The 17,240-nt window shown below is 37.6% G+C and overlaps 2 non-coding genes across 2 annotated transcripts; one reads left to right on the plus strand and one right to left on the minus strand.

Annotated features, from left to right (window-relative positions):
• Positions 1-4,384: 4,384 nt before the first annotated feature.
• LOC148550428 (small nucleolar RNA R71) lies at positions 4,385-4,491 on the minus strand. Its single transcript, XR_015893582.1, has one exon. It is a non-coding gene; the product is annotated as a small nucleolar RNA R71 (small nucleolar RNA).
• Positions 4,492-12,634: 8,143 nt separating this feature from the next.
• On the plus strand, positions 12,635-12,742 carry LOC148550429 (small nucleolar RNA R71). Its single transcript, XR_015893799.1, has one exon. It is a non-coding gene; the product is annotated as a small nucleolar RNA R71 (small nucleolar RNA).
• Positions 12,743-17,240: the final 4,498 nt, after the last annotated feature.

Genomic DNA, 17,240 nt, shown 5'->3' on the forward strand with positions numbered 1-17,240 from the left:
AACAATTTAGATTAAATTATAAAAGATTTATTTCTCAATATTATGATCACTATTACAATGATAAATCTCTAAATTTAATCAATGACTTTATTGTATTAACATTTTAATATAATAACAATAACAAATTATTTGACACATGATTGATTGGATTGTGGTCATACTATTTATTCCCAACAATTACTTTTGAAAATGGTATGGGAACTTGCACTATCCGTAAAGCAAACATCTTCACTATATGTTTTTGCCATTTTTTTCAAAGACAAATAATAATAATAATAAAATGAGTAAAAATATATCTGCAGTAAAATTATTTTCTTGATTGAAATCGTTTTTCTGAGTATTGTACATAGTATCATATACAAAAAATTTTATTATTATTACTATTTTAGTACTTAGCACATTTAGTAATTTTCAAATTTATAAATATAAATATTTTATTAAATATTATTTATATACATCACACTTGAAATTCAAATATATATGGAATAAAACTTAAAAGTTTTTTACATTATTTATTTACATAAGTAGTAAACCCAAATATCAAACTTTTCCATCATTGATCAAATGACCAATATTTCTTTCAGGATCCTCAAAGAAATTAGATACTTCATAATGAGTGGTGTAATTTTCAGCAACATCTTTTGAAACAAAATTCGTCTCCTTTCCTTTGTCGTCCTTTTTTCAAGAATACTTGATAAAGATCAACTAGATGTCTCGAGGTACGACAGGTATGCGACCAATGGCCTTTTCCACCACAATGGAACATTTATCCTCTGTTGATTTATTTTACCCATTTTTTTCTTTATCCCACTTTTGGTGAGATTCTTTCTTGTGAACATAATTTTTCTTCATTCCATAATTTTTTTTGTTATTAAAACCTTGCCATTTACCTCTTCTAGGGTAATAATTTGCTGCATTTGCTTCAGGAAATGGAGCAGCGCCAGCTGGGTGCGTTTTATAATTTTTTAAAAGCAACTCATTGTTGTGTTCAGCAATAAGAAGGCAAGAAATTAGCTATGAATATTTTTTAAATTCTTTTTCTTGATACTACTGCTGCAGGAGCACATTCGAGGCATAGAAAGTCGAGAAAATTTTCTCTAATATGTCATTATCAATTATCTTTTCCCTACATAATTTCATTCATGAGATAATTCGAAACATTGCTGAATTGTATTCATTTATGGATTTAAAATCCTATAAATGTAAGTACGTCTACTCATATCAGGTTTGAGAAAGTATCACTGTCTTTTGATGATTATACCTTTCTTTAAGGTTTTCCACAGATTTGTAGGATCTTTTAGTATGAGATATTTATTTTTCAATTCTTTGTCAAGATGACGACGAAGGAAGATCATGGCTTTGACTTTATTCTTCTGGTATGCATTATTTTCAGCCTTAATGGTATCTCTTAGATCCATTGAATCGAGATAGATTTTGGCATCTAGTATCCATGATAAGTAATTGTTTTCAGATATATCAAGAGCATTAAATTCAAGATGAGAGAGTTTCGACATAATGAAAATTTATTACCTGAGTCTTCCTAAATTTTGATAAGAGTCTCATGCTAATAACGTGTTATAAAATAAATAAATAAGGAAGAGGAAATAAAGGGCAAATGACACATATACACCAAATGGGGCTGGATATTACATAATTCTACCAAAGTAAAAAACGTTATAAGGATCACCCAAAAGCAGTATCCTTTGTAATTCGAATGAGCTCAATTCGAATTATACAAAGCAATAGTAATTTGAATTAGACAAAGTCGAATTACATGTGACCATGGTAATTCGAATCACCTTGATTCGAATTATGCATGTGATGCGTGAGCATCTTGTCTATCTTTTCCTAGTGAATTTGCATCTAATTTATTGAATTTAATTAAGAATTAATTATATTTTAGCCACATGGATGCTATTTTGAGTTTTGTGTAAATTTATTTATTTTAGGTAGCATTCGGATGGATTTGATGAAGTTCTGCAGAGAAAGAGAAGAAACCAAGGAGATGATCAGCGAATACCGACGTAGACGCATGGCTCACGCGACCGCGCGGAATGGAGGAAATCGCAATGACGCGATTGCGTGCCTGACGCGAACGCGTGGACTAGAATCTGCACAAATGATGCGAACATGTGGACGATGCGGACGCGTCACATAAGCGATCTGCAGAATTAATAGAAAATGCTGGGGGCGATTTCTGGGCTATTTTGACCCAGTTACCAGCCCAGAAAATACAGATTAGAATCTGCAGAATGGACAATTCAAGTGGTCCCCATCCATCCATTGAAGATTTGATTATTTAAATTAATTCAAATTTTAATCCTAGGAAAGATATTATTTTAATTTTTAGTTTTAGATATTAGATTTTAAATTTATTAGAATTAGTTATAAAAAGGGATCTGAGGCCATCAGATTGGCACACTGTACATTTTACCTGAATCTTTATTTTCTACTCTGAACTATGAGCAACTAATCCTCCACTGTTAAGGTTAGGAGCTCTATCTATTTCTATGGATTAATTTTATTGCTTTTTCTATTTTAATTTATGTATGGATTTATAATTTAAGAATTGTTTTCGCTCTTTATCTTATGAATTTGGGTGGAACGGAAGTATGACCCTCTTTCTATTTGAGTTCTTGTAAAACTTGGAAAAGCTCTTTACTTGAACAACAGTTTGAAAACATATTCTCCTAAATTTTAATTATCTGAATTTAACGAGATACGTGACATATAATCCTTTTATTTTTGGGTAATTAGAGTTTTTGTGGCATATAAACTGGAATTTGATCTAGAAATTCTAATTGGAATTAATTGACCAAGAAATTGGCTGTTAACGAATTTTAGAGGAGACTAGGAAGGTCTAAGGAATTAGGGTCTAGTCACATATAGTTTGCCATAAATTAAATCCTACATAATTAAAATAGTCAGTAAGAAAAGTTAATCCAGAAAAATAGATAACTCTGAAGCCTTAACTGTTTTCTCGCATATTTTATTCCCAATTTATTTATTTGTCTTTCTTTAATATTTTTTTATATTATTTAATATCTTTTATATTGCATCTCAACACTCCTTTCTGTTTGTCTAACTAAGCCAAATCAATTAACCATTGTTGCTTAATCCATCAATCCTCGTGGGATCGACCCTTACTCACGTAAGGTATTACTTGGTACGACCCGGTGCACTTGCCGGTAAATTTGTGGGTTACAAAATACCGCACCAAGTTTTTGGCGCCGTTGCCGGGAATTGACTGTAATTAACAACTATAAGTTGTTTGATTATTTAGATTAGGCGTTTTAATTTTAATTAGTTCTATTTTATTATTATTAATTTTTATTTTTTATTTTTTTTATTTTATTTCCCGTACAGTTTGTTCGTCCCCCCTATTTCCCTACGTCCTTTTGCTTTGATCTTTCTTTCTTTTTTTCCTTAGTTCGTTTTTATTTGTATATTTTATTATTTCATTTTTATTTCTTTCTATTTTTACTTTCTTTTATTTTTGTTTACTTCCATTATTTTATTTTCTCTTTCTACATTTTATTAGTTTTATTTTATTTTTATCTTTAAAAAAATAAAAAAAATAAAAAAAAATATATTTTAGTATTAATATTTTTTTTTAATTTCTGAAATTAAGTTTGATGTTACCTAATTGATTTTATTTTAATTTTTCTGTTTATTTTTTTCTTTTAAATTTTCGAAACTTTTATTTATTTTCAATTATTATTTTCGATATTTTATTTATTTATTTAGTTAGTATTTTTATTTTATTATTTTACATAGGTTACCTCACTGGGACTTCTCTGCACTCTGACGTAGAGAGTTCCATTTTTTTCTTGTTTTCTGCTTGTGTATGCGCAGGAATAGAGACAAAGAACATCTCTTAGACTTTGATCCTGAACCTGAAAGAACTTTTAGGCGACGTTTACAACAAGCAAGACTTTACAAGGCTGCAGAATCCACTATGGCAAATAATAATGCTAATGCCAATGTGGTAAATCCGAATGGGGATAATCAGCAGAGAAGAGTGCTTGGCTCTTATTCTGCCCCTACTGCGGATCTCTATGAAAAAAGCATTGTGGTGCCTCCTATAACTGCAAACAACTTTGAATTGAAGTCACAATTGGTCACCCTGGTGCAACAAAATTGCCAATATCACAGACTTCCTCATGAAGATCCGAATCAGTTTATTTCTGATTTTCTGCAGATATGTGATACTGTGAAGACAAATGGAGTGAACCCAGAGGTGTACAAACTCATGCTTTTTCCATTTGCTCTGAGGGATAAAGCAAAGCTATGGCTAGATTCCCAACCCAAGGAGAGTTTGGATACTTGGGAAAAGGTTGTTACTGAGTTTCTTACTAAAATTTTCCCACCTAAGAAGTTGACTAAGCTTAGGTTGGAGGTTCAGACCTTCAGACAGAAGGATGGTGAAACTCTTTATGAAGCTTGGGAGAGATACAAGCTACTGACTAGGCAATGCCCTCCAGACATGTTCTCCAAATGGACCCAGCTGGATATCTTTTATGAAGGCTTGGGTGAGATGTCCAAGATGAGCTTAGATTTGTCTGCAGGTGGTTCATTACACAAGAAGAAGACACCAGAGGAGACTATTGAGCTGATTGAATTGGTTGCAAGCAACCAATATTTATACTCATCTAATAGGAATCCTGTGAACTCTGAGGCCGCTCAGAAGAGAGGCATGTTGGAAGTAGAAGCTGTTAATGCTCTTCTTGCTCAGAACAAGCTTATGTCTCAGCAGATAAATCTACTTACTCAACAGATGGGTGGCATGCAAGTCTCAGCTATCAACACTCAAAATCCACCCCAAGAGACCTCCTATGACATAGCAGGTAATTTTGTGCAAAATGATAATTATGATTATGCTCAACCTTCTTCTGAACAGGTGAATTACATGGGGAGTGGCCCTAGGAATCCCAACAATGATCCATATTCTAAGACATACAACCAGGGATGGAGAAATCACCCGAACTTTGGGTGGAGGGACTAACCTCAGAAACCTCAGAACTTCAACAGTAGTTCTCAGGGCGGTTTCCAGCAGAACAATGATTTGGAAGCAATATTGACAGGTTTTAGACAGGAAACCAGATCATCCATCAAGAACCTGGAGATTCAAATGGGTCAATTAGCCACAAAGGTTAATGAAATTGATCAGAGGACCACTAATAGCCTTCATGGTAACACAATTCCAAATCCAAGAGAGGAATGCAAGGCTATCACCGTAATAAGTGAACAAGTGGCAAGTACAGAAGCACAAGTTATACAGAAAACCATAGCCTCCATTAGAAACTTAGAGGTGCTAGTGGGCCAACTGAGCAAGCAAATACTTGAGAGGTTTGCAAGTACATTTCAAGGTGATACAGTGGTGAACCCAGGAGAAGATTGCAAGGGTATTCAATTAAGAAGTGGTAAAGTAGCTGGGTCTGAGACCAAGGCCAATGAAGAGCTAGTTGAAAAGGAAGCTCCAGAGGAGAAGAAGGAAGAAGTAGAACACGCCCCTCCAAAGCGTGCGGACAACCCATTCCCAGACTCTTTTGACACTTATCCTACTTTGCCAAAGGCTCTTGAGTACAAGCCTAAAATGCCATATCCTCAGAGATTTCAAAAGGAGACCAAGGACAAACAGTTTTCAAAGTTCTTGGAAGTCTTCAGAAAGTTGCAAATCAATATTCCTTTTGCTGAGGTTTTGGAACAAATGCCTCTCTTTGCCAAGTTCATGAAGGAGCTATTGTCAAAGAAGAAGTCTTTAAAGGGGGATGAGATAGTGGTCCTGACTAAAGAATGTAGTGCCATCATTCAGAATAACTTACCAAAGAAGATGCCAGATCCAGGGAGCTTTCAAATTCCATGCACCATTGGGAGCACAACCTTTGAGAAAGCGTTATGTGATCTGGGAGCAAGCATCAATTTAATGCCCTTGTCTGTGATGAAGAAGCTGTAGATCCAAGAGGCACAACCCACAAAGATAGCATTACAGATGACGGATAAATCTATGAAGCCTTCATACAGATTAGTGGAGAATATCTTGGTCAAAGTAGGTAAGTTCTTCCTCCCAGCAGATTTTGTGATTCTTGATACAGGGGAGGATGAGAATGCCTCTATAATTCTAGGAAGACCATTCCTAGCCACTGGAAGAGCTCTGATTGATGTAGAAATGGGTGAATTAGTGCTTAGAGTGCATAATGAGCAACTGGTCTTTCATGTCTTCAAAGATGTGCATTCAACAGGTGAAGAAGAGAGTTGCATGCAGGCTGAGCTTATTGATCCAAACCTTCAAGAACCCCCTGATGATGCACAGCAGAATTTGCAACTCAAACCTCCTGTGGTGACAACCGATAAAATTCTGCCTGACATCAAACCTAAGTTTGGTGTTGGAAATGCATCATCCACCAAGGAGGAGGTTCCCAAAAAGAAGAAAGTACCTAGAGGATGGAGAAACAAAAACATCCCCACTGAAGGTTTCTCCCCAGGAATGAAGGTGGTGTTGACCAGCAATCCAGCATGGGTTTATACAGTAATCAGAATCCTCTCTCTGGAGCATATTAAGCTACGTTATGGAGACACAGGAAAGAAGTTCAAAGTAAGGGGTGAAGAGCTGAGCCCCTATGATCCTCCTCCTTAGAGGAGCTGACCGTCAAGTTAATGACGATAAAGAAGCGCTTGTCGGGAGGCAACCCGATAATTTCGTATCCTTAGCTATTTTTCGTAGTAGTAATTTTCTTAGTTATTTTATTTTATTTTTATTGAGTTCTTACTAATTTTCTGATCATGCAGCTATGTTCTTCTAGGAACCGAACACCTCAAGCTATTTTTCAAAAAAAAAAGGAGGCACACGACGCGCAAGCATCATTGACGCGAACGCGTCAATCATGTGTGCGTGAAAAATAAATTTGACAGAGAGTTGCGAGGGAGTGGTGCTGGAATAGTGCCTTTAGCATAAATTGTTCCACGCGGCCGTGTCGATGACGCGCTTGCGTCATGTGGAAAAACTGCCTCTCACGCGTCCGCGTCGCTCACGCGAACGCGTGACCTGCTTAATGATGCTTGATGCACGAAATTGTGATACATATCCATGGCTTCAAAGGCTTGGTACTCTGATCTAGTTTTATTGTCTGTCACAACTTCGATACAACTAACCAGCAAGTGTACTGGGTCGTCCAAGTAATAAACCTTACGTGAGTAAGGGTCGATCCCACAGAGATTGTTGGCTTGAAGCAAGCTATGGTCACCTTGCAAATCTCAGTCAGGCGGATTTAAACATGATACTTTATTAGATTAAAATAAACAATAAAAGGGATAGAGATACTTATGTAATTCCTTGGTAGGAATTTCAGATAAGCGAATGGAGATGCTTTTCGTTCCTCTGAACCTCTGCTTTCCTGCTATCTTCATCTAATCAGTCTTATTCCTTTCCATGGCTGGCTTTATGTGATACATCACCACTGTCAATGGCTACTTTCGGTCATCTCACGGAAAAATGATCCAATACCCTGTCACGGCACGGCTAATCATCTGGAGGCATCACCCTTGTCAATGGCTTCATCTTATCCTCTCAGTGAATAATATGCTCACGCACCCTGTCACGGCACGGCTATTCATCTGTCGGTTCTCGATCATGCTGGAATAGGATTTACTATCCTTTTGCGTCTGTCACTAACGCCCTGCAATCGCGAGTTCGGAGCTCGTCACAGTCATTCAATCATTGAATCCTACTCGGAATACCACAGACAAGATTTAGACCTTCCGGATTCTCTTGAATGCCGCCATCATTCTAGCTTACGCCACGAAGATTCTGGTTGGGAGATCTAAGAGATGTTCATTCTAGCTTATTTCATGTAGAACGGAAGTGTTTGTCAGGCACGCGGTCATAAGGGAGAAGGATGATGAGCGTCACACATAATCATCACCTTCATCACGTTCTTGGGTGCGAATGGATATCTTAGAAGCGAAATAAGAAGAATTGAATAGAAAATAGTAGTACTTTGCATTAATCTTTGAGGAACAGCAGAGCTCCACACCTTAATCTATGGAGTGTAGAAACTCTACCGTATGAAAATACATAAGTGTAGGTCCAGGCATGGCCGAGAGGGCCAGCCCCCTAAACGAGATCAATAGTCTCCTAAGATGAACAATGGAATAAAACTGAGACCAAAGATGCCTAATACAATAGTAAGAGGTCCTATTTATAATAAACTAGTTACTAGGGTTTACATGAGTAAGTAATTGATGAATAAATCCACTTTCGGGGCCCACTTGGTGTGTGTTTGGGCTGAGCCTGAGTGTTGCACGTGCAGAGGTCATTTGTGGAGTTGAACGCCAGTTTCTGTGCCAGTTTGGGCGTTCAACTCTGGTTTTGGATCCTTTTTTGGCGTTGGACGCCAGATTTGGGCAGAAGGCTGGCGTTGAACGCCAGTTTACGTCATCAATTCTTGGCCAAAGTATGGACTATTATATATTGCTGGAAATCCCTGGATGTCTACTTTTCGACGCAATTGGAAGCGCGCCATTTTGAGTTTTGTAGCTCCAAAAAATCCACTTTGAGTGCAGGGAGGTCAGAATCCAACAGCATCAGCAGTCCTTTTTCAACCTCTGAATCTGATTTCTGCTCAAGTCCCTCAATTTCAGCCAGAAAATACCTGAAATCACAGAAAAACACACAAACTCATAGTAATATCCAGAAATGTGAATTTAACACAAAATCTATTAAAAACATCCCTAAAAGTAACTAGATCCTACTAAAAACATACTAAAAACAATGTCAAAAAGCGTATAAATTATCCGCTCATCACAACACCAAACTTAAATTGTTGCTTGTCCCCAAGCAACTGAAAATCAAAATAGGATAAAAAAGAATAGAATATACTATAAATTCCAAACTATCAATGAAACAGAGCTTCAATCATATGAGCGGGACTTATAGTTTTTTGCCTCTTGAATAGTTTTGGCATCTCACTTTATCCATTGAGGTTCAGAATGATTGGCATCTATAGGAACTTCAGATTTCGAATAGTGTTATTGACTCTCTTAGTTCAGTATGATGATTCTTGAACACAGCTTCTTTATGAGTCTTGGCCGTGGCCCTAAGCACTTTGTTTTCCAGTATTACCACCGGATACATAAATGCCACAGACACATAATTGGGTGAACCTTTTCAGATTGTGACTCAGCTTTGCTAAAGTCCACAATTAGAGGTGTCCAGGGTTCTTAAGCACACTCTTTGTTTTTGCTTTGGACCTTGACTTTAACCGCTCAGTCTCAAGTTTTCACTTGACACCTACACGCCACAAGCACATGGTTAGGGACAGCTTGGTTTAGCCGCTTAGACCAGGATTTTATTCCTTTAGGCCCTCCTGTCCACTGATGCTCAAAGCCTTGGGATCCTTTTTATTTGCCCTTGCCTTTTGGTTTTAAGGGTTATTGGCTTTTTCTGCTTGCTTTTTCTTTTTTCTTTCTATTTTTTTTTATATTCTTTTTTTTTTTTCGCCCCTTTTTTTTTTTCTGCAAGCTTTGTTCTTTGCTGCTTTTTCTTGCTTCAAGAATCATTTTTATGATTTTTTAGATTATCAAATAACATGTCTCCTAGTCATCATTCTTTCAAGAGCCAACATATTTAACATTCTTAAACAACAACTTCAAAAGATATATGCACTGTTCAAGCATACATTCAGAAAATAAGAAGCATTGTCACCACATCAATATAATTAAGCTAAGTTCAAGGATAAATTCGAAACTCATGTACTTCTTGTTCTTTTGAATTAAAACATTTTTCATTTAAGAGAGGTGATGGATTCATAGGACATTTATAACTTTAAGACAAAGTTACTAACTACTAATGATCATGTAATGAGGACACAAACATAGATAAGCACATAACCTAGAAAACGAAAAACAGAGAAAGTAAGAACAAGGAATGAGTCCACCTTAGTGATGTCCTTGAGCTCTTCTATGTCTCTTCCTTGCCTTGGCTGCTCCTCCTTCATTGCTTTTAGATCTTCTCTGATTTCATGAAGGATGATGGAGTGCTCTTGATGTTCCACCCTTAGTTGCTTCCAATAATTGCGTGGAAGAAAATGTATCCCCTGAGGTATCTCAGGGATCTCTTGATTTGCAGTCAAATGTTCTACCACTGAGCTATAGACCCTTGATGGAAGCTTTTGTCTTCCCTTTCCTCTTTCTAGAGGTTTCTCTGGCCTTAGGTGCCATCAATGGTTATGGAAAAAACAAAAAAGCTATGCTTTTACCACACCAAACTTAGAATGTTACTCGCCCTCGAGCAAAAGAAGAAAGAATAGAAGAATAAGAAGAAGATATGGAGGAGATAGATGGGAGTGTGTATTCGGTCATATGGGTGGGATTGGGTGAGAGAGAGATGTTGAATTTTGAAGGTAGTGGGTGTATGGATGTGAGTGGTAAATGGAAAGTAGAAGGGATGATCATGAATGGGAAGAGAGATGATGAGGTAGGTGGAGATCCTGTGGGGTCCACAGATCCTGAGGTGTCAAGGCATTTACATCCCTGCACCAATTTAGGCATGTAAAATGCCCTTGCACACAACTCTGGGCGTTCAGCGCCAGGTTGGTGGCCATTTTGGGCGTTCAACGCCCCTTTGCTGCCATTTCTGGCGTTGAACGCCAGAACCATGCTTGTTCTGGGCGTTCAGCGCCAGGATGCTCCCATTCTGGGCGTTCAGCGCCAGAACTATGCTCTGTTCTGGCGTTTGAACGCCAGACAGATGCTCCTCCAGGGTGTGATTTTTCTTCTGCTGTTTTTGATTCCATTTTTTGAATTTTTTTGTTTATTTTGTGACTCCACATGATCATGAACCTAAGAAAACATGAAAAACAATAAAAATAAGAATTAGATAAACATTGGGTTACCTCCCAACAAGCGCTTCTTTAATGTCAATAGCTTGACAGTGGGCTCTCATGGAGCCTCACAGATGTGCAGAGCTTTGTTGAGACTCTCCAACACCAAACTTAGAGTTTGGATATGGGAGTTCAACACCAAACTTAGAGTTTGGTTGTGGCCTCCCAACACCAAACTTAGAGTTTGACTGTGGGGGCTCTGGTTGACTCTTCTTTGAGAGAAGCTTTTCATGCTTCCTCTCCATGGTTGCAGAGGGAGATCCTTGAGTTTTGAATACAAGGGAGTTCTCATTCCATTGAAGGACTATTTCACCTCTGTCAACATCAATCACAGCTCTTGCTGTGGCCAGGAAAGGTCTTCCTAGGATGATGGATTCATCCTCTTCCTTTCCAGTATCCAGGACTATGAAATCAGTAGGTATGTAAAGGCCCTCAACCTTTACTAATACATCTTCTACTTGTCCATAAGCCTGTCTTCTTGAGCTGTCTGCCATCTCTAGTGAGATTTTAGCAGCTTGCACCCCATAGATTCCCAGTTTCTCTATTACAGAGAGGGGCATGAGGTTTATACTTGAACCAAGGTCACACAGAGCTTTAAAGATCATGGTGCCTATGGTACAAGGTAATATGAACTTTCCAGGATCCTGTCTCTTCTGAGGCAATGTCAGTTGATCCAGATCACTTAGTTCATTGATGAACAAGGGAGGTTCAACTTCCCAAGCATCAATGCCAAACAATTTGGTATTCAGCTTCATGATTGCACCAAGAAACTTGGCAGTTTGCTCTTCAGTGACATCCTCATTCTCTTCAGAAGAGGAATACTCATCAGAGCTCATGAAGGGTATAAGGAGGTTCAATGGAATCTCTATGGTCTCTAGATGAGCCTCAGAGTCCCTTGGTTCCCCAGAGGGAAGCTCCTTATTGATCACTGGACGTCCCAGGAGGTCTTCCTCTTTGGGATTCATGTCCTCTCCTCTCCTCACAGGTTCGGCCAGGGCACTTATGTCAATGGCCTTGCACTCTCCTTTTGGATTCTCTTCTGTATTGCTTGGGAGAGTACTAGGAGGGATTTCAGTGATCCTTTTACTCAGCTGGCCCACTTGTGCTTCCAGATTTCTAATGGAAGACCTTGTTTCATTCATGAAACTTACAGTGGCCTTAGATAGATCAGAGACTAGATTTGCTAAATTAGAAGCATTTTGTTCAGAGTTCTCTGTTTGTTGCTGAGTTGATGATGGAAAAGGTTTGCTATTGCTAAACCTGTTTCTTCCACCATTATTAAAGCCTTGTTGAGGCTTTTGATCCTTCCATGAGAAATTTGGATGATTTCTCCATGTTGAGTTATAGGTGTTTCCATAAGGTTCACCTAAATAATTTACCTCTGCTATTGCAGGGTTCTCAGGATCATAGGCTTCTTCTTCAGAAGATGCCTCTTGAGTACTGTTGGATGCAGCTTGCATTCCATGCAGACTCTGAGAAATCATATTGACTTGCTGAGTCAATATTTTGTTCTGAGCCAATATGGCATTCAGAGTATCAACCTCAAGAACTCCCTTCTTCATAGGCGTCCCATTGATTACAGGATTCCTTTCAGAAGTGTACATGAACTGGTTATTAGCAACCATGTCAATGAGTTCTTGAGCTTCTGCAGGCGTTTTCTTTAGGTGAATGGATCCACCTGCAGAAGTGTCCAGTGACATCTTTGATAGCTCAGATAAACCATCATAGAATATATCCAGGATGGTCCATTCTGAAAGCATGTCAGAAGGACACTTTTTGGTCAACTGTTTGTATCTTTCCCAAGCTTCATAGAGAGATTCACCTTCTTTCTGTCTGAAGGTTTGAACATCAGCTCTAAGCTTGCTCAGCTTTTGAGGAGGAAAGTACTTGGCTAAGAAAGCCGTGACCAGCTTATCCCAAGAGTTCAGGCTGTCTTTAGGTTGAGAATCCAACCATAATCTAGCTCTGTCTCTTACAGCAAAAGGGAAAAGCATGAGCCTGTAGACTTCAGGATCTATTCCATTAGTCTTAACAGTATCACATATCTGCAAGAATTCAGTCAAGAACTGAAAAGGATCTTCCGATGGAAGTCCATGAAACTTGCAGTTCTGCTGCATCAGAGAAACTAATTGAGGTTTCAGCTCAAAGTTGTTTTCTCCAATGGCAGGAATGGAGATGCTTCTTCCATGTAAATTGGAATTAGGTGCAGTGAAGTCACCAAGCATCTTCCTTACATTATTATTATTTTCGGCTGCTATCTCTTTTGCCTGTTCGAAAATTTCTGAAAGGTTATCTCTGGATTGTTGTATTTTAGCTTCTCTTAATTTTCTCTTCAGAGTCCTTTCAGGTTCTGGATCTGCTTCCACAAGAATGTTCTTATCCTTGCTCCTGCTCATATGACAAAGAAGAATGGCCAGAAAAATGATAATAATAATAGAGATCCTTTATACCACAGTATAGGGATCCCTTTGTAAGTAGAAGAAGAGGGGGAGATAAAGAATGCGATGTAAAGGAAGAAACACAACTGTGAGGATTGGAATGTGAGATGAGATGTTAGGATATGAATGAATAAATAGAATGAGATGGGGGAGAAGGAGGGAATTTTCGAAAATTATTTTTGAAAAGGAGTTAGTGATTTTTGAAAATGGTTTTTGAAAAATTGTTAGTAATTTTCGAAAATTAAGTTTTAAAAATTAAAATAATTAATAAATTAAAAAGAAATTTTGAAAAAGGGAAGAGATATTTTCGAAAATGAGAGAGAAAGAGTTAGTTAGGTGGTTTTGAAAAAGTTAAGAAACAAACAAAAAGTTTGTTAGTTAGTTGAAACAAATTTTGAAAAGATAAGAAGTTAGGAAGTTAGAAAAGATATTTTGAAAAGATATTTTTGAAAAAGATAAGATAAGAAGATATTTTTGAAAAGATATGATTGAAATTAGTTTTTGAAAAAGATTTGATTTTTAAAATCACAATTAATGACTTGATTCATAAGAAATCACAAGATATGATTCTAGAACTTAAAGTTTGAATCTTTCTTAACAAGCAAGTAACAAACTTCAAATTTTTGAATCAAAGCATTAATTGATTATGTTATTTTCGAAAATTTGGTATAAAAATAAGAAAAAGATTTTTGAAAAATATTTTTGGAATTTTCGAAAATAACTAAGAATTTTGAAAAAGATTTGATTTTTGAAAAAGATTTTGAAAAAGATAAGATTTTCAAATTGAAAATTTGATTTGACTCATAAGAAACAATTTGATTTTAAAAACTTTTGAAAAAGTCAACTCAAATTTTCGAATTTGATGAGAGAAAAAGGGAAAGATATTTTTTTTGATTTTTGAAATTTTTATGAAAAACATGAAAAATATGCAATGCATGAAATTTTTAGATCAAAACAATGAATGCATACAAGAATGCTATGAATGTCAAGATGAACACCAAGAACACTTTGAATGTCATGATGAACATCAAGAACATATTTTTGAAAATTTTTAATGCAAAGAAGACATGCAAGACACCAAACTTAGAATTCTTTAATGCTTACACACTAAGAATTCAAGAATGCATATGATAAACATGAAAGGACACAAAACAAAAAAATCATCAAGATCAAACAAGAAGACTTACCAAGAACAACTTGAAGATCATGAAGAACACTATGAATGCATGAAATTTTCGAAAAATGCAAGGTGCATATGCAATTGACACCAAACTTATGATATGACTCAAGACTCAAACAAGAAACAAAAAAATATTTTTGATTTTTATGATTTTCTAAATTTTTTGGATTTTTATTTTATATTTTTCGAAAAAAAAAATCTTTTGAAAAAGAAAATAAGGATTCCAAAATTTTTAATATGAATTCCAGGAATCTTATGCTCTAAAGCTCCAATCAAGGGGTCAGGCATGGCTTAATAGCCAGCCAAGCTTTAGTATGTAACTCAGACATGACACGCCTGACATTCCTTACATTCAACAGCCAATTGGCTAAGAAAGATAAAGAAGCTCTTTTCTTGAGTATAAGAATTGAGACATGGCTTTACAGCCAGCCAGGCTTCAACATACTCCATGAAACACTAGAATTCATTCTTAAAAATTCTGAAAGGAAAATATATTTTTGAAAACATTTTTATTTTTAAAAATTTTTTTTTTCGAAAACAAAGGAAGAATTTTTGAAAGATTTTTGAAAAATTTTTTGAAAACAAGACAAAAAGAAAATTACCTAATCTGAGCAACAAGATGAACCGTCAGTTGTCCAAACTCGAACAATCCCCGGCAACGGCGCCAAAAACTTGATGCACGAAATTGTGATACATATCCATGGCTTCAAAGGCCTGGTACTCTGATCTAGTTTTATTGTCTGTCACAACTTCGATACAACTAACCAGCAAGTGTACTGGGTCGTCCAAGTAATAAACCTTACGTGAGTAAGGGTCGATCCCACAGAGATTGTTGGCTTGAAGCAAGCTATGGTCACCTTGCGAATCTCAGTCAGGCGGATTTAAACATGATACTTTATTAGATTAAAATAAACAATAAAAGGGATAGAGATACTTATGTAATTCCTTGGTAGGAATTTCAGATAAGCGAATGGAGATGCTTTTCGTTCCTCTGAACCTCTGCTTTCCTGCTATCTTCATCTAATCAGTCTTATTCCTTTCCATGGCTGGCTTTATGTGATACATCACCACTGTCAATGGCTACTTTCGGTCATCTCACGGGAAAATGATCCAATGCCCTGTCACGGCACGGCTAATCGTCTGGAGGCATCACCCTTGTCAATGGCTTCATCTTATCCTCTCAGTGAATAATATGCTCACGCACCCTGTCACGGCACGGCTATTCATCTGTCGGTTCTCGATCATGCTGGAATAGGATTTACTATCCTTTTGCGTCTGTCACTAACGCCCTGCAATCGCGAGTTCGGAGCTCGTCACAGTCATTCAATCATTGAATCCTACTCGGAATACCACAGACAAGGTTTAGACCTTCCGGATTCTCTTGAATGCCGCCATCATTCTAGCTTACGCCACGAAGATTCTGGTTGGGAGATCTAAGAGATGTTCATTCTAGCTTATTTCATGTAGAACGGAAGTGTTTGTCAGGCACGCGTTCATAAGGGAGAAGGATGAAGAGCGTCACACATAATCATCACCTTCATCACGTTCTTGGGTGTGAATGGATATCTTAGAAGCGAAATAAAAAGAATTGAATAGAAAATAGTAGTACTTTGCATTAATCTTTGAGGAACAGCAGAGCTCCACACCTTAATCTATGGAGTGTAGAAACTCTACCGTATGAAAATACATAAGTGTAGGTCCAGGCATGGCCGAGAGGGCCAGCCCCCTAAACGAGATCAATAGTCTCCTAAGATGAACAATGGAATAAAACTAAGACCAAAGATGCCTAATACAATAGTAAGAGGTCCTATTTATAATAAACTAGTTACTAGGGTTTACATGAGTAAGTAATTGATGAATAAATCCACTTCCGGGGCCCACTTGGTGTGTGTTTGGGCTGAGCCTGAGTGTTGCACGTGCAGAGGTCATTTGTGGAGTTGAACGCCAGTTTCTGTGCCAGTTTGGGCGTTCAACTCTGGTTTTGGATCCTTTTTTGGCGCTGGACGCCAGATTTGGGCAGAAGGCTGGCATTGAACGCCAGTTTACGTTGTCAATTCTTAGCCAAAGTATGGACTATTATATATTGCTGGAAAGCCCTAGATGTCTACTTTCCAACGCAATTGGAAGCGCACCATTTCGAGTTCTGTAGCTCCAAACAATCCACTTTGAGTGCAGGGAGGTCAGAATCCAACAGCATCAGCAGTCCTTTTTCAACCTCTGAATCTGATTTCTGCTCAAGTCCCTCAATTTCAGCCAGAAAATACCTGAAATCACAGAAAAACACACAAACTCATAGTAAAGTCCAGAAATGTGAATTTAACACAAAATCTATTAAAAACATCCCTAAAAGTAACTAGATCCTACTAAAAACATACTAAAAACAATGTCAAAAAGCGTATAAATTATCCGCTCATCAACGCTTCAGCGTTAGGCACGCGTACGCATGCCCTGGGTTTTGCGCGATTCGCGCGAAGCCAGCCGCGTGCCAGCCGACATTTACTCAAAGAAGAATAGTATTAGAGTCAAGACCGGTGCTATCCCCTTCCCCTGCTACGCTTCCTTACTCAACAATCAAAGAAGCATTTTTGATTCCCCAATCGCGACTTTCTGTTCGCATGGCTTGGGAACCAAATCTTCATACGACGTGTTTGCGTCAGGCACGCGATCGCGTCATTGCGATTTCCTCCATTCCGCGCGGTCGCGTGAGCCATGCGTCCGCATCGGTATTCGCTGGTCATCTCC

This window comes from Arachis ipaensis, chromosome B7 (assembly GCF_059453495.1).
Source record: "Arachis ipaensis isolate K30076 ecotype BB chromosome B7, ASM5945349v1, whole genome shotgun sequence".
NCBI lineage: Eukaryota > Viridiplantae > Streptophyta > Magnoliopsida > Fabales > Fabaceae > Arachis > Arachis ipaensis.